At 44.5% G+C, this 18,403-nt stretch overlaps 1 protein-coding gene across 5 annotated transcripts in view; it reads right to left on the reverse strand.

Moving 5' to 3' along the window:
* The window catches only part of FYN (FYN proto-oncogene, Src family tyrosine kinase), a 206,560-nt gene extending 196,357 nt beyond the window's left edge, over nucleotides 1-10,203 (reverse strand). For 2 of the 5 annotated variants that reach the window (XM_081094723.1, XM_081094719.1), the window contains exon 1: nucleotides 9,694-10,203. The gene's annotated coding sequence lies outside the window, so the exon portion shown is untranslated. The remainder of the gene's footprint in view (nucleotides 1-9,693) is intronic. The other 3 variants (XM_081094722.1, XM_081094720.1, XM_081094724.1) reach the window with 3 other exon arrangements.
* Between the last annotated feature and the right edge of the window lie 8,200 nt (nucleotides 10,204-18,403).

The raw sequence follows: 18,403 nt of genomic DNA on the forward strand, positions 1-18,403 counted from the left end.
ACCCGCCCCGCCCAAGCCCTGCACAGAGGCATTTGCCGGATAGCCTCAGGCAAAGGCTAGATTAGCACCTCCCTAGAGGACAGAAGTTCTCTCACTGCTGACACAGCTGATTCTCATAGCCACTTGGCCTGGAGGTCAAACCCTCCCTGGAATTAGCTACAACAATCAAGATTTAACTATAAGACCACGAACAAAGACCACTAGGGGGTGCACCAAGGAAGCATAACAAAATGCGGAGACAAAGAAACAGAACAAAATTGTCAATGGAAGATCTAGAGTTCAGAACCACACTTTTAAGGTCTCTCAAGAACTGTTTAGAAGCCGCCGATAAACTTAATGAGATCTACAAGAAAACTAATGAGACCCTCGATGTTATATTGGGGAACCAACTAGAAATTAAGCATACACTAACTGAAATAAAGAATATTATACAGACTCCCGACAGCAGGCCAGAGGAGCGCAAGAATCAAGTCAATGATTTGAAATGCGAGGAAGCAAAAAACACCCAACCGGAAAAGCAAAATGAAAAAAGAATCCAAAAATGCGAGGATAGTGTAAGGAGCCTCTGGGACAGCTTTAGGCGTACCAACATCAGAATTATAGGGGTGCCAGAAGATGAGAGAGAGCAAGATATTGAAAACCTATTTGAAGAAATAATGACAGAAAACTTCCCCCACCTGGTGAAAGAAATGGACTTACAGGTCCAAGAAGAGCGGAGAACCCCAAACAAAAGGAATCCAAAGAGGACCACACCAAGACACATCATAATTAAAATGCCAAGAGCAAAAGATAAAGAGAGAATCTTAAAAACAGCAAGAGAAAGAAACTCAGTTACCTACAAGGGAATACCCATACAACTGTCAGCTGATTTCTCAACAGAAACTTTGCAGGCCAGAAGGGAGTGGCAAGAAATATTCAAAGTGATGAATACCAAGAACCTACAACCAAGATTACTTTATCCAGCAAAGCTATCATTCAGAATTGAAGGTCAGATAAAGAGCTTCACAGATAAGGAAAAGCTAAAGGAGTTCATCACCACCAAACCAGGATTATATGAAATGCTGAAAGGTATCCTTTAAGAAGAGGAAGAGGAAGAAAAAGGTAAAGATACAAATTATGAACAACAAATATGCATCTATCAACAAGTGAATCTAAGAATCAAGTGAATAAATAATCCGATGAACAGAATGAACTGGTGATTATAATAGAATCAGGGACATAGAAAGGGAATGGACTGACTATTCTTGGGGGGGAAAGAGGTGTGGGAGATGCGGGAAGAGACTGGACAAAAATCGTGCACCTACGGATGAGGACAGTGGGTGGGAGTGAGGGTGGATGGTGGGGCGGGAACTGGGAGGAGGGGAGTTATGGGGGGAAAAAAGAGGAACAAATGTAATAATCTGAACAATAAAGATTTAATTAAAAAAAGAAAGAAAGAAAAAAAAATGCTGTTTTCAAGCATACCATATAAATTAATTTCCTACATTTTCCCAATAACTCTTTTATATATATATATATTTTATTGATTTTTTACAGAGAGGAAGGGAGAGAGATAGAGAGTTAGAAACATCGATGAGAGAGAAACATTGATCAGCTGCCTCCTGCACATCTCCTACTGGGGATATGCCTGCAACCAAGGTACATGCCCTTGACCGGAATCGAACCTGGGACCTTTCAGTCTGCAGACCGACGCTCTATCCACTGAGCCAAACCGGTTTTGGCTTCCCAATAACTCTTGATCCAGAATTGGCAATCACCCATATCCCTTTCTAAAATATTCAAAATTTCTTTTTATGCACACAATTCATTTTCATCCTCCCTTCCCTAAAGGGGCCATATATGTTATATGTATGTATGTGTATATATGTAAATGTTTTGTATACACACACATACACTTTAACAACAGTAGCAAACACACAGCTTTTCCTGTGTGTGGGGTACTATTCTCAGTGCTTTATATTTATTAACTCATTGAATCCTAACAGCAAATATTTGAGGTAGACACCATTATCCCCATTTTAAAGGTGAAGAAAGGGAGGCACAGAGAAATTAGGTAACTTGATCCAGGTCACAGAACTGAGAGGGACTGAACCAGGACCATACTCCGGGTATGGCCCTGGGCTGAAAGGCTTGAAATCTGGCTCTCAGTGGTAACTCTGCCACCTTGGTTAAGTCACTTAGCTCTCTAGAGCTCACTTTCCCTCATAATTAAAATGGACATGTTGGACTACATGATCTCTAAGCCCTTTAGAGTTGTATGTTCTGCAGGGTTTGACATCTATTTCTACCTTGGTCTGGGGTGCAGTAGAGTTTTAGACTTCCATCCCCTATTCTCCTGATGCTGCTCTGCCTGGATTCAGAGATCTTTGGTGCTAAATGCAACTGTACTTGTCACTATTAATCTTGCTTAATGTCTGGGCATAACCCCCTCCCCCTGGGGATCAGGGACACCTCTCTCCCCAGGGCCTGCCCAATCCTCCGGGTGTCCCTCTCCCACTCAGGGCCTGGTCTTCTCCTCCCCTTCTCCTGTTCCCAGGCTCTCTCTCAGCCCTAACTGCTCTATCTCTACACTCTCTCTGAGTGATACCACCCACATCTAGGGCTTCAAATATTTTGTAATCTGCTGCTAATACATTTATAATTCAGTCTTATTCCTCACTCCAGACCCATCTCTTCAATGGCCAATGAGATACCTGGACCTGAAAGTGAGAAGTGTTAATGGCAAAGTCATCACTTTACATACTCCAGCTTTTCTTACTGAACTGATGGGTCTCAGTGTCTCTCTTCACCTAATTCCCAAGGACCCCTCTTCTGGCCCCTCCATGTCTATCTCACCCTATCTTATTCTGCCTCTTTTGCTCCATCCAGACCCTCATCTATTGCTTATCTGAGTTTCCATAATTACCTTTCCTCCATCTTTACCACCACTGATCAATAGCCCACTGTGGCCAAAGGATCTTTATAAATTAAAATCAGGCCGAAACCGGTTTGGCTCACTGGATAGAGCATCGGCCTGCGGACTGAAAGGTCCCAGGTTCGATTCCGGTCAAGGGCATGTACCTGGGTTGCGGGCATATCCCCAGTAGGAGATGTGCAGGAGGCAGCTGATCGATGTTTCTAACTCTCTATCTCTCTCCCTTCCTCTCTGTAAAAAAAATCAATAAAATATATTAAAAAAAATAATAATAATAAAATAAAATCAGATCAAGGCAGTATCTCCACTTACAACTCTTAAATGGCATCCCTGACAAAAATACAAGAACATTCTCAGTTTTTCCTTCAGCCCCATCTTCTCCCTCTGTCCATCTCCCTCCCCATTAGGAGATGTGCAGGAGGCAGCTGATCGATGTTTCTAACTATCTCTCTCCCTTCCTCTCTGTAAAAAAATCAATAAAATATATTAAAAAAAATAATAATAATAAAATAAAATCAGATCAAGGCAGTATCTCCACTTACAACTCTTAAATGGCATCCCTGACAAAAATACAAGAACATTCTCAGTTTTTCCTTCAGCCCCATCTTCTCCCTCTGTCCATCTCCCTCCCACCTACCCTGAACTTCTTGAAGTTTCCCAGAAGGTCTGTGCATTGGCCCTCTGGGCTGCTCCTTCTGGGGCAACAGCCTTCACACAACACTCAACTAGGTGACTCCTACTCTTCAGACTGTTACTCTTCATCTCGAAGACACCTCCTCCACCATCTCTTTGTGGAGGCCATGCTCCCTCCTGTATGTGCCCATGCTCCTATGAGAATCCCTAGAATCGCAGATTATCATAGTGGGCAGAGTTTTCCTTCTGCAGGTAAGTTCCTTGAGGCAGGATCATACCTTTTGGCCCCTCAATCATCTAGTTCAATGCCTGGCAAGTGGTAGATGCAATAAATGAATGCTACTGAATGAGTAAGTAAGAAGGACAATCCACAATCTTACAGAGACCTATCTGTGGATCACTAGAAGAACCCAGCTTAAAATAATCACACTGAGTAAAAGTATTTCCAGTATCAACATGCTATGCTTTCTCATTTAAAAATTTTATTTTCTATTTTCTAGGTGAACAACAGATGAGGATCTAAATCAATGGTTTCCAACCTTTTTTTTGGCCATGCCCCACCTAAGCATCACTAATATCCTGATGCCCCCCTGTGACATATAATTCTTATTCAAAAAGTGAACTCCTATTCATGTGGAGGAAGCCTAAAAGGCCATTAACTCAGTCTAAACAAGCTTCCAAAGAACATGGCTTCCATGAAAGAGAAAAATAAAAGAACAAAAGGACAGTTGAAGTACTGAGGAAGAAATCACTAAGAAATTGTTTAAAAAATAATAATATAAATTGATATGAAAAAATAGCATATAAAGTTTCAAAACATAGAATAGAGAACTGAAATGCATAAATATGTCACAATATATATTTATATACTATATATATGACCCTAGAACCGTAAGAAATGCAAAAAATTAACTGTTAATAACTCATTCCTGAATTGCCCCCCATGAGCATGTGCCTCACGGTGGGAACCACTGGTCTAAATGGAAGGAGTAGAGGTGGAAATGAACATTTTATTTTTTATCCTATATAATAAAAAAGAAACATGCAAATTAACCGTCCCTCCACTATGCTCAAGCCACGCCCACCAGCCACGCCCACCAGCCACGCCCACCAGCCAATCCGGAGCAAGTATGCAAATTAACCCAACTAAGATGGTGGCAGCCAGGGAGCTGGAGCAAGCAGGAGGCTTGGGTTGCCCCTGGAGATGGAGGAAGCCAAGCTTCTCACCTTCCCTGGCCGGCCCTGGGTTCTGCTCAAGGCTACAAAGTTTCAATTATAGAAGATAAATAAATCCCAGAAAAAAGAAAAAAAAAGGAGAGGCTGCGAACGTGGGTGGCCGGGGGGCGTGGCCAACCTAAAAATGGCCATCAGCCCCTCACCCAGGTTGGCAAGGCACCCCAGTGGGGACCCCCACGCTGAAGGGGCTGTGGGCAGCCTGAAAATGGCCCATGGCCCCTCACCCAGGCTGGCCACACCCCCATGGGGTGAGTGTCCCCACTGGGGGGCTTGGCCAGTCTGAAAACAGCCATCAGCCTCTCACCCAGGCTGGCCAGGCACCCCAGTGGGACCTGCCCACCCTGAAGGGGCTGTGGCCAGCCTGCAAACAGCCATCAGCCCCTTACCCAAGCTGTTCAGGCACCCCAGTGGGACCCTCACCCTGATCCGGGACACCCTTAAGGACAAACCAGCCGGCCCCCACCCATGCACCAGGCCTCTATCCTATATAATAAAAGGGTAATATGCAAATTGAACCTAACCGCAGAACGACTGGGAATGACTGGTCACTATGACACACACTGACCACCAGGGGGCAGACGCTCAATGCAGGAGATGCCCCCTGGTGGTCAGTGCGCTCCCACAGGGGTAGCTCTGCTCAGCCACAAGCCAGGCTGATGTCTGCCAGCAAGGCAGTGGTGGCGGGAGCCTCACCCGCCTCCTTAGCAGTGCTAAGGATGTCCAACTGCAGCTTAGGCCTGCTCCCTCCTGGCAAGTGGACATCCCCCGAGGGGTCCCAGACTGTGAGAGGGCACAGGCCGGGCTGAGAGACTGCCCTGAGTGCATAAATTTTTGTGCACCAGGCCTCTAGTTGAAATATAAAGTCCTATTCCCAACCAGAGTATTAATTTCCAAAGCATTTACACCCCTCTCCACCCCTTATGGCATGTAACACATTTAATTAATATCATCATTACATCCATATATAGTATTTTGCATATTGCCTAGCAGCTAAGAGCAAGGGCTTTGAAACCAAACTAATTAGGCCTGAATCCTGACTCTACCACTTACTGGCTATATGATCTTGAGTTAGTTACTTAACTTTCCTTGCTTCAATTTTCCATCTGTAAAATGGGGATTATATATGAAACTACTTCACATCATTATTGTTAGGACTAGAATTTAAACAGTGCTTGACAATAGCAACTGCTCAGTAAAAGTTAGCTATTATCAATCATTTTTATCTCCTCTAGTAGACTGTGAGCTCCTGAAGAGCAAGGACAGCAGATGTATTCATTTTCAAGGCCTTATCTCCCAGTGCCTTGCACACAATAACATACTGGCCTAATGTTTGCTGAACAGGTGAAAATAATGAACTGTTCATAGCAAAAATATGTACATTATTAAGTATGATGACTAGTATAGACTGAATTGCTCCAATAATTTGGAGGCCTGTGGAGAACAGGGACTCTACTATGTAGAACATTAGCAGATCACCCTGCTCCTGGAGGTCTGGAAGCTCACTTAGCCTCCTTGGAATACACAAGGCTCACAGTCACATAGTCAGGGTAGCTGTATGACAGAGGGGACTCAGGTGGGACTGAAGAGCTAGACTGACTGAGGCTCCCTTCCCATTAGCATGACGTGGGGCAAGAAGTTTCTCCTTTGGAGTCTGCTTAATTTCCTCTCTCAATTAACAGAAGGTAGGACTCTGATTTCTAAGGACTGCCCCCCGCCCCAGGCCCTTTGGGAGTCTCTAAAATGAGTAGATAAAAAACTAGGCCAAGAAAGGTGCTACTGAAGTAAAAAATAAAAATGAAATATCAAAGGCAACACAGGAGCTGTCACATCAGTGTATTACAAGGGGTTGTTGTAAGGAAACTGGCCACTTGAACTGACAAAAAGCAAAGTGTTTTGAAACATGTTCAAAATGAAATGATCTGAGCTTCTAAAACCAAAAGAACAAAAGCAATGATGGATATAGACTCCAGGTTTCCAATTAATTTGTCATCAGCCTACAAACTCCTTGAGGGCCATGACTATGTCTTGTTGAGTGGCAGCATATGGCAAAGCTTCTGGCCAAAAATACATTTCTTCTTGATCTTTCATCTACTCACATGGCTAACCTATATTTCCCAGGCTCCCTTGCAGGTAAACGTGGCCACAGAACTAGCCCTCATGTAAAGAATGTATGTAGAAGTGATGGGTGTCATTTCCAGACCAAGGTATTTAAAAAGTGGGTGCACCCTCTCCACTCCCTGTTTTATTTTCTGCCAGCTGAAAGCAGGTTACAATGGAGCACTATGAGATGGTACAACATGGATCCCAGAATCACTACCTGGAAGAAAGTCACCCATCGACCACAAACACCCATTTTGGACTATTACATGAAGAATAATAAATATCTATTGCTGTTGAGCCATTATATTTTTGCAGGTCTACTTGTTACAGCTACTAAAATTAGCCTAATTAATCCAGATGTCTAGCACATATCAAAGACCTAACTCACATTTGTTGAGAAAAGATAAATAAGACCAGGTCCCTTCTCTCAACTAATGATGGAAACAGACACATGCCAAACATAATGTCTGCTACTGAAGTTTGAGAACAAAACTGGAAGCATGATGTGTTTTGGAGGAGAAAGGATGGAGAAAGCTTCACAGAGGAGATGACTTTTGAACTGGGCCCTAAAGGTTAAATGGTACCCAGGCAAATCAGATGGGGTTGGAGATTCCATACCCAGAAGAAAGCACAGATAAAGGCACAGAAAGCTGAATGTAGATTTGTTCACATTCAGCCTTATCATGAAGTCTCTCTTACTTGGTCAACAGAATGCATATTTACTGTGCACTGACCTTCCTTCTTGGGTCTGGCATCAAACAAACAACTCTTTGTTTTTCTAGTACACTCATTAACCCTATTGCTTTTTTTTAATATAAAAAGTTCCACAGTGAATGTCCTTAGAAAATGCAGAAATAAATGTTTAATATTAATCTTAACCTTTTTCTAATAAAATTCTTGAAGAGCAAACGAGATAGTTCTATTACTTAAAACAGTTTAAGAAACATGCTTGTAGGAATCACTGGTTTCAACCTAATTGAAACCAGTTATCAATTAAGCATGTAATAGTTACTGGCTTACAAAATGTAACACCAAGCCCCCAGATTTACATTAACAATTTCCTCTCTAAGAGGAACATCAAGCAGATGGTTCAAGGTTCAGTCAAAAAGATTCTTTACATCCTTTGCTCATAAGCTAAGTGCCTCCAAAACCTTGAGATAGTAACAAACCACTTCCTCCAAAAGTCTGTGAATCCCTTCCTCACAGTCCCCATGGGGCAGAGATCAGGAGAAAGAGAACATGAAGGGTGGAAAGTATTGCAGTCACCTGGGTGGAGAGGAAGGATGTGGGCCTCTGAAGGCTACCTCGAGATAAGAGACAGTTTCTAGTGGTCTTCCAAATACCTTCCAAATACCAATTCAATGCTGTTATCAATGCCCCAAGAACTTGTTTTAATATAAGGGCAAAGCAAAAAACACTGGGAAGACAAGATTTCATTTCAAAAGACTTCAGTTTCAGCACTCTGTAGGCTGGAGAAGCAGCAGCAAGTCAGGCTGCTCCCCTCCTATCAAACACCAATTTAATTCTCTGATTCAGTAACAACATTTTCTGCCCCCACATTAATTTATCCCACTTCAGCTCTTAGCGCCTAAAGAGACGGGATTAAAACGGGTAGGGAGGGCTACCTTGAAAGTAAAACAACTCTTAAGATGGCTGGAATCATTTCCCCCTTGAATCTCAGAAATAACTGCAGCTGCCCGTCAACACTGCCAGTCCAGGATTACAGCAAAATGCTAGCACCTGCTACCCTGCATCTGGGGCCATTTATTTTTTTTGGTAAATGTGGCAGGAAAGACTGCTTTATCTGAGAGAAAGGGAAGCCCCAAGCAAGAGAAAGAAGAAGCATTGCGCCCATCCTTGGGTACTTTGTGCGTCTCTTCTCTGGGCACTGAAAGAGCTCTTTGTGTGACACACACACACACACACACACACACACACACACACGCAGTCTGCGTGATTTATTGGGGGAGGAGGGACAAGAAGGGTGACTTTATTATCCCTCTTCTCACTGAGTCCCAGCAAATCTCCGCCTGGGCCCAAGCTCTGTGGCCTCTTTCTGGCCCAGTCCCCTCCGCCTGTGGCCGAAGAGATAAGAGAGGGGAGGTGACCAAATAACAACAATCATCGACCTAGGGAAGTAGAGAGGAAATCCATCGAGCAGGGAAGGGAGGAGGAAGGAGCTTGGGGGAGCAAGAGTGGGGAGCGGAGGAAGAGGAGCGAAGGCTCCGGCACTGGGGACAGGGAAAGGGTGGTGGGTGGGTGGCGGCACAGGAAGAGTGGAGGGGAGGATGGGGGAAGTGCAAGGGAGGTGCCAGAAATAGGCAGGAGGATGCGCTGGGGAAGGCGCCGGCCCAGGGAGGAGGAGGCCGAAAGGTGGAGGAGTGGGGCAGGGGTGGGGTGGCGAGGGAAGCAGCGTGGGGCATCAATTATTAAGTGATTACATCATCCCTGACATTAAAACAACACACACAGCCCGGGTCCCCGCGGGGGGCCCCGAAAGGAGGGCGGGGGCGGAGTCTGGGGCAGCCTCGCCCCGAAGCCGATTCCCATTCTCGCCCCGCTCGCGCTCGCGGACGGGAAAATGGGCTCCCCTTCCTGCGCTACCGAAGGCGCAGCGCCCGCCTCCCGCTCGGCAGCGGGAAGACCGAGAGCGGGGCCAACTCCCCGAGCCCCGCAGGGCGCGCAGGACCCGGCGGCGGCCAGGAGACCTGAGCGCCGGGCCCCGCCGCGGGGGCAGCGCTGCGCGGGGCGCCGGCGGCCGGGTCCCCGGAGCATCCCCGCGGCCTCGCCGCGCATCCCCGGACGCTCACCTGTGCGGCACTCAGGCTCCGGAGCCCATTCACATGGTCCGCTCTCCGCCCTCCTCCAGCGCGGCCGCGGCGGCTCCTGAGGATCCGGTGGCTGCGGCGGGCTCGGGAGCCGGTGGGCCTGCCGAGGGCGCTGAGGGGGGCGGCGCCGGGTCTCCCCGGCCCGGAGGCCGGATCCTTCCCAGGCGCGGCCGGCGGCCGCCGGGTGGTGCGGTGCGGGCGGCGGCTTTGTGTGCGCCCGGGGAGCCCTCGGGGCGCGGGGTGAAGCGCCGCGCGCCGGGACGGCGAAGGACGCGCGGCTCCGAGGGCAGCTTCGCTTCCGTTCCCGCGGCCGGCCGGCGGGCGGGTCTCGACGATCTTCGGCTCCCGACGACCCCTCCTCCTCACCCGCGGCAGCCCCCTCCCCGCCGGCTCAGCTCTGACAGATGGCGCGACTGCAACGACGCGCTGCCGCTGCTGCGGCTGCTCCCAGCTACTCGCGCTGGATGCGCCTGCCCCTCCAGCCTCAGCCCTGTGAGAAGGGGGCGGGACACACCCCCGGAGTGGCAGGCAGCGCTACCCTATCCACGGGCCCCTCGGGAGCCTCGCGCGGCGACCATTGGTGCTGGGGCGGGGGCGGTACTGAAGTGGGTGGGGCCACCGAGTGGGTAGAGCGTTATGTGGCAGCCGGCATCCTGGCTTATTGAGTGTTTGGGGAGAGACGCGAGGCTGGAGTTGTGTGTGTGTGTTCCTCAGGGTTGTGTGGACTTGCGAGCTAGGGAGTTGGGGCGGGAGAAGGAGGGGCGAGAGTGAACTGCAGTTTCTGCTTTGCGGAAGGTTGCAGTTGTCACTGCAGAGAGACATCTGCCATTCCCTCAAGCCATGGGACTCTGCCTGAGGAAGGGCTCGCTTGCCTTTCTGGTGTCTTTTTATTTGAAGGTGGAAGGATAAATTGGGGAAGTATTAGGCTGGTGAAAGTGTTTTCTCTGATCAAACTGAAGCGTACAGTACAAGGTGGAATCTCATCACAGAACCCTGAAAAAGCGAAGAGAACCTTGGGAACGCACAATTAATATGATTAATAACAAGAACGAGAAGGGGGGAATTAGGGTTAATTTATTAGTCTCTTATTTTCGTGGACACACACACATATTTATTTTCAAGCAAAAAGTCTGGAGGAATTAGTACTGAAATGGGGGGAGAAGGCGGAGAAGACAGGCGTTGATTAAGGAATCTGTAACATTGAGTGGAGATTTGTTTGTATAGTTTTTTCTGAATCATGTTTAATTGCAGCCATTGGTTGTCTTTGGCTTCTCATGTCTTCTTACGTTTTTTTTCCCTTCACTGAATCTGAGCTTTGGCTCAGATTTTCCTTGATGGAATAATAGCTAGTTTTGCATACATTTGGGAGTGCATCAGTCTTTATTTCCTATCCAGCTTTTCTATGGCAGGATGTAACTTCATACAAAGAAACGCTTTGGCTTCCTGATTTTCTTCATAGGTAATTCCTGTTTACTGAAAGTTCTGCTTTAAGGCATGCTCAGATTCATTCTCCTTAATGATTTTGGCAAGAACCCTTCTCCCCCACCCTCACCCCCCAGCAAATCTAATGTCCTGAGAAATATAAGTGAATTGGCTTCTGTCTGTGCTCAATATCTGTAACATTGCCTTTCCTGCCCACTAATTTTTAACTGTATTTTAAAAATATCAGTCACTTTTGCTGAGTCTTTTTTTGTACGCAGTACTTTTTAAAAAGTCGCTAACATATTAAAGGATCCCTATTTTACAGATGAGGAAACCGAGGACAAGAGAAGTTAGTAACTGAACTTAAGGTGATAGCATAGGGTAGTTACTGTGTTTTGTTTTCTCCTTAAATAAAATGATAAGTGAAATTATGTGTTGGTAATTCATTCCATAGTCCCAAGAAATGGAACCAAAACTAGGACTAGCAGATTTCCACAGAAGAGAATTGTTTAAAAAGAAGATACTCCTCTTCTTCAGTGCTAGCCTGCCATGGCTAGCCAAGTGTTTCTGAATGCAATTGTCAAACCTTAGTGTGGATCAGAATGACCCCATGGGACTTGTTAAAACACAGCCTGGAGGGTCCCACCTCCAGAGGGTCTGGTTTCGTAGGTTTGGAATGGGGCTCAAGAATTTGCACTTCTAACAGTTCCCTGGTGATGCTGCTGTTGCTGCTGGTCTGGGTACCACACCTTGAGAACCACTGGTCTAGAACCGGGCTGTCCGATGTGGTAGCCAGTGGCCACACGTGGTTATTAAGCATTTGACATGTACTTGAGTATTTGTATAGCCTATATTGAGATGTGCTGTAAACATAATAGGTATATGGGTTTCAGAGATTTAGCATGAAAAGAAAACATCTACATTTTATATTGATTAGATGCTAAGAAGATAATAGTCTGGCTATAATGTGCTAGATAAAATATATTATTAAAGTTAATTCACCTATTTCTTTTAAATTTTAATGAAGCTACTAGAGAATTTAAATTAGCATATGTGGCTTACTTTATGTTTCTATGGGTAGCACTGGTCTAGAGTAGTTTGTTGTTGTTTTTTTCATAGAAACATAGGTTTATTTTGAAAAGAACAAGAGCAATGATAAAATTAATGTCTTCTTCATGACACTTGGCATCTCTTCTTTTCTACTGTCTTTCCTGCTTCCGGGGAAATCTTGATCGCAGTGATTACTTACAAAACTGACCCAAGGTAAATGTCACTAATTCTGGATCTGACAGAAGACTTATTTCCTTTCATAATTATAAATAACTGCTCACACAGATAAGTACTTCGAAACATGGAAATAATTTCATATGTGAATTTTTGAGTATTTTCAAACCTGGCAGGTAAATATTTGTAAAATTCAGGCATTCCAACCTCACTGAATTTTGCCTTCAAATCTGAATCGCACTGGATCTCAATGACCTCCATTATCATTTGATTAGGTACTGAGATTTTCAATTTTTAGAAGACAAGTTTTCTTTGATTTTTTTCAATAAATATAGAATCAGTACCTAATCAAATGCAAATAGAATAGTTTTTGATTCCCGCTCCACAGTGCAACTATTCAGAGCACTAAATGAGGCAAATCACATGTTCACATACATAACATGGGGAGATAGCGAGATGGAGCTCACACTACTTTCATAAAGACTAAATGGCCATGGAAGCAGTTTGTGCACACCTCCTCCTTTTTCAAGATGAACTGTCAGGTATTCTCAGAAAACCACCCTTAAGATATACACCTCCTTGGAATTCTTGCCTTGGACCAGAAGGAGTTGATCTGGGGAAAATCTCATGTGGAAAAAGAAGGACCCTTTATATTCACCACCCCAGTGCAAGCTTGGGAGGAGGTAGGGGTAGATGGTGTTAAAACTGCCTTTGGAAGAGGCCCAGCAGAGTGTCTGAAGCTGGGATTCTGGTACTGCTTTCATACCTGCTCTTTCTTATTAAATTTTGGCCAAACTGGGTAGTTGCTTCTCCTGGCGGGGCCACAGCAGAGACCACTTGTTGTGTGGCTCTCCAGCTTTCTTCCTTTTTAAAGAGGTGGAGACTGAGATGAATAGACTTAATAGTGTGATTATGAACATGGTTTTAGAGCCAAAGTCCACTGGACCTCTGCTGGTGGGTGCTCTCAACATGCCTGTGTCCATACTGGGCAAGCCGGGCTGTCAGGAAGGATTGGACCTACAGAACAAGAGGCCTGTATCCCAACCAGGCCACAGGGAAAGTAGGAAAGATGGTGGTGATTGACGATGGGCATCTTTGATTGTTTGCCTGACTTCCCAGGGAAGGCCTGGTTTATTACCTGATATGGTTTTAATGTCAGGAAATGAGACTTGGTCAACTTTGAGGGTATACATAGAAATACTATTTAATTTCACGAAATAGTTATCTTCCAACAGATCTCACAGGGATCGTTGTGGGATTCTAACAAAGGAGGCTTTTTTGTCATAAGATGGCCTGTTCCTTTCCTTTACATTCTAATTAGTTGTACCTCCCACTCTGACCCTTTCTTGACTACCCACTCTTATCTACTTCCTGGCTCCACTCTATGCAGCAATGGTGCTTGAGACTCATCCTGTGCGGCTGAGACATAAGAAAGCCCCACCCTTGTGCAGATAATTTGACCAGAGGCCTTCAGATTCCCCTGTTTGGAGGCGTAGGTTGGTGAGGCCCTATCTTATTTGAGTGAGGGGAGCCTGATTTGCCACCCCTGGGAAGATACTCAAGAGCCACACAATGAGGCAATGAGGCCAACAGGTGGTGTGTGTGTGTGTGTGTGTGTGTGTGTGTGTGTGTGTGAGTCTGCCCTTGGTGATCAGATGTTTTTCTGGTTGTAGTCTATTGTAGTTCTAATGAAAATTAAAAAGAGGTAATGTTTCAGCTTTCTAATTATTTTAGGGATCTACATCTGTATGAGACGTGGATTTTATAACATTATCTTACCACTTTTTTTAGTTTGTTTTTTTAATATATTTTTTTATTGCTTTCAGAGAGGAAGGGAGAGAAATACAGAGATAGAAACATCAATGATGAGAGATAATCATTGATTGGCTGCCTCTTGCATGTCCCCTACTTGGGTGGGGGTGGGGGGGATCGAGGCTAGGGCAGTCTTACTACTTTTAAGAATTCCAATAGCCGAAACCGGTTTGGCTCAGTGGATAGAGCATCGGCCTGCGGACTGAAGGGTCCCAGGTTCGATTCCGGTCAAGGGCATGTGCCTGGGTTGCGGGCACATCCCCAGTAGGAGATGTGCAGGAGGCAGCTGATCGATGTTTCTCTCTCATCGATGTTTCTAACTCTCTATCTCTCTCCCTTCTTCTCTGTAAAAAATCAATAAAATATATTAAAAAAAAAAAAGAATTCCAATAACCTATCTATCAGGTTGTCAAGGGGAAAAAACAAACAGAAGGAAGAGAAAATTATTATATCAGTCAAGGTTCTTGGTTGCAAGCATTAGAAACTAACTATGTCTAATTTAAGCAGGAAAGGGATGTCTTATAAGGATATTAGTGGCTTATATAATCAATGGGAAAACTTAAGGCCCAGGCTCAGAAAATAAGCAGGCTCAGATATAGCCAGAGATATATCTGAGGAGTGACTAGAACACTCTGTGGAGACCTCATTGGCTTCTGCCACTATTGGAGGTGAATTCTAAGCTATCTCTTCATCCTCCTCTCCTTTGCTCTAGCAGTCAGCGGGGGTTGGGGAACCAGAGGCAGAGGAGGGGGAGGGTATTTGTTTTTCTTCAGTTTCTGTAAAAAATGTTGAGACCTGGTCCCCAACCAACTCAGGTAATAGGATTCTTTCCAAAATAGGAGGAAAGGTTGGATGTGAGTAGGCCAGAATTTTTAAATGACTAATGCCCCTCTGCAATTGTTCACCCATACCTCTGCGGACACCAATGTTCCATGATTGTCACCACTCATTTAACAGGAATTTCTTCCTTTCCAGAAATGATTCTGTTCCCCACAAGAGTATGACATGCTAGGTCCCACAGCAAGGTACACAATATCTGCTTGAACATGTCTCACATGAGTGATCGTTTAACTTTCCTTTATTCAGCATTTCCCATGGGAGAGTTGATTCTCTTTGACAGAGAAGGATTTATGATGGTTTTATAAGATCTGAAGCTCCTGAGGAATAGGAAGATTGATGAAATTTTTACCCTTCTTCCTTTCTACCTTGAGAGCCAGCATAAAGGCTCTGCTAGTCTTGGCCTCTTCCTGTGTGTTATCATCCTTCAGGTATAAGAACTCTTATAGTGGCTTCCCAGCTCACAGTGATTCCTGGTTTTGAAACAGCTCCCAATGCCCATGAGGGAGTGTCTGGAGGCCATGTCTATGTGGGGTGACCCTCTAACACCCCAAGCTAGCCATAGCCATATGATCAGGGGTAGACACTTATTCCAGAATGAGTCAAGTATTATTTACCAGGAATTTGAAAATTTGATCAGAGATATACAGACCTGGGTGTATTTGTTAGGAAAAACCAACTGCTGTAAACAAAGAACCCCCAAATCTCTGTGGCTTTACACAACAGAGATTTTCTCTCAAATAGTAGTCCAATTGGGTTTTTGTTGGGGAACTTTTGACAAAATGATTGAGGGACACAGGCCACAGCCTCCCTTAAACCAGGATTTTGCTGGATTATTTTCATACCACTGGGAAATGAGAGAGGGAGGGGGGGGGGGAGAGGGAGAGGGAGAGGGAGAGGGAGAGAGAGAGAGAGAGAGAGAGAGAGAGAGAGAGAGAGAGAATGAATTGTGAAGCTAGACCTAAAACTGAAATATATCATTTCTGCTCACATTCTATTCGCCACAAATAGTCATATGGCCACACCTACTAGTATATGCAAAGGAGCTGGGAAATGTAGCCTCTCGTTAAGCGTACTAAATTGGCAGATGGTAAAACTGAGCAGTGCTCTGGGGAGACCATCTACAAAGCCCTGCTGCTGAGCCTCTTCCAGCATTTTGGTTTCTTACCTTCTTCTAACTTGGTTTAGTCAATTTCTTCTTGGACTCACTGAGGCAAAGGGATGTCCAGTAAATATCCCTTGGCAAGTAGATGGGAATATCAAAGGTATTTGGTGAGCAGGACACTGGTAGTGTCTACCACATGTTAATAAAAGAATGAAAGGGCCAAAACCGGTTTGGCTCAGTGGATAGAACGTCGGCTTGCGGACTGAAAGGTCCCAGGTTCGATTCTGGTCAAGGGCATGTACCTGGGTTGCGGGCACATCCCCAGTGGGGGATGTGCAGGAGGCAGCTGATCGATGTTTCTCTCTCATCAATGTTTCTAGCTCTCTATCTCTCTCCCTTCCTCTCTGTAAAAAGTCAATAAAATATATTTAAAAAAAAAAAGAATGAAAGGGACCTATATATAAAAACTGCACATTTCTACTGAGAATCATGAATAAAAATTTAAATGGAAAGATGGAGTATATTCCTGAGAGGAAAGACTTAATAATGTTAAGATTCAATTTCCCCAAAATTAAACTATAAATCGAATACAATTCCAATTAAAATTCTACTGGGGCTTTTTCTTCCCTTTAAGTTTATCTGGAAAGAAAAAATGAATGAGAATAGTTTTAAAAATTTAAAAACTTTCATGTAGTCAATACTACCCTTAAAAATCCATTAGTCCAGCTGGTGTGGCTAAATGGTTGAGCATCGACCCATGAACCAGGAGAACACAGTTTGATTCCCTTTCAGGACACATGTTCCAGTTGTGGGCTCACTTCCCAGTAGGGGGTGTGCAGGAGGCAACTGAAATCTTTAAAAATATTTTTAAAAAATCCTTTAATTAATGAAAGGGTACTGTCCTTATCTGTTAATAAAATAGAGTGGTACTTGTGCAGGAATAGAGACAAACATAGGGAAAAATTCTAAAGATTACAAGAACATACCCAAACATTTATAAGCATTTAATATATACTACATATGGCATTGCAAATCAGCCATAAATGAAAGTAATAATTATAAATATTACTGGGACAAGTTAAATGTGCAAAGGCCTTGAAATGGCAAAACATTTAGTAATTTCAATGAATGGGAAGGAGGCCCGTGTGGTAAGGGAGGGGCAGAAAAAGTGGTGAGGAATGAAGTGGAAGAGGTAGGCAAGGATAAAGTCATGCAGAGCCTTCTACATCATGATAACTAGTTTGGACTTCACTGGAAAATTTACGGGACTCCCATGAAGGGCTTGACGCAGAAAAATAACGTGATCAAATTGTCCAGTTATGAAACATGTCCTGTGACGGCTTTATGAACAACAGACTAGAAGCATGTAAGAGAATAAACAGGATGACAAGCTGGGAGGTTATTGTGTTTGTGTAGAGTAAGCTAGGCGATGTTGACATAGATTGAAGATTATAAAGGAGATAGAGAGGAACGAAGGTATATTTTGGAAGGAGAAATAATAGGACTTGCTTATGAATGGGAAAGGAAAGAGCATAATAAATGACCCTCAGGTTTCTTACCTAATTAGCTTTGAAAATGGTGGTAACATTTTCTACGACAGGGAGGACTGTTTATTTAAGAATATGTGAAACTTGAGATCCAAGTCGTAATGTTACCATCAGTTGAATGTCTGATTCTGGAGCTAGGCACAGGGGTAGAGATTTGGGTTGTCACTATAAATATGGTAATAAGTATATGCAGTAATTATATAGCAAGTGAATGAGATCACCTTGAGAGCAGTCTGGGGACTAGGCCACAAGAGATGAGGCAGAGGAGAAAAGGAGACTGAGAAGGGAAAGGTAGAGAAACAGGAAGAGGTGGGATCTCAGAAGGCAAGACAGCGGAGGGTTTTGAGGAGGAAGTGGTAAGTGGCGTCAAATATCACCAAAAGGTTTAGAGAAATGAGATCAGGAAAATGATCTCAGAATTTGGTGAAGGGTAGGTTACTGGAGATGGGAGTGGGCTGAGAGGTGAGTGAACACAAGGTAGAGATCCAATATCTAAGAAATGTGGCCCTGCAAAAGCGCTGGAATCGCAACTCTCAAGGACTAAGCACAAAGGTCCGTAAACAAATCAAAAAGCATTTCAACTCGGTAGCAACCCATGAAAAAAAATGAAAACAAAAAAGGCAAATCTTTTTAAACTATCAAATTGGCAAAATACTAGGTATTTTCTAAGTTTGGTGGTGGAGAGGGGACAATGTACTCTTCCACACACTACTGAAGGGGTTGTAAATTCATATAAGATGCCTGA

This window comes from Myotis nattereri (genome assembly GCF_964212035.1).
Source record: "Myotis nattereri genome assembly, chromosome: 6".
Taxonomy (NCBI): Eukaryota; Metazoa; Chordata; class Mammalia; order Chiroptera; family Vespertilionidae; genus Myotis; species Myotis nattereri.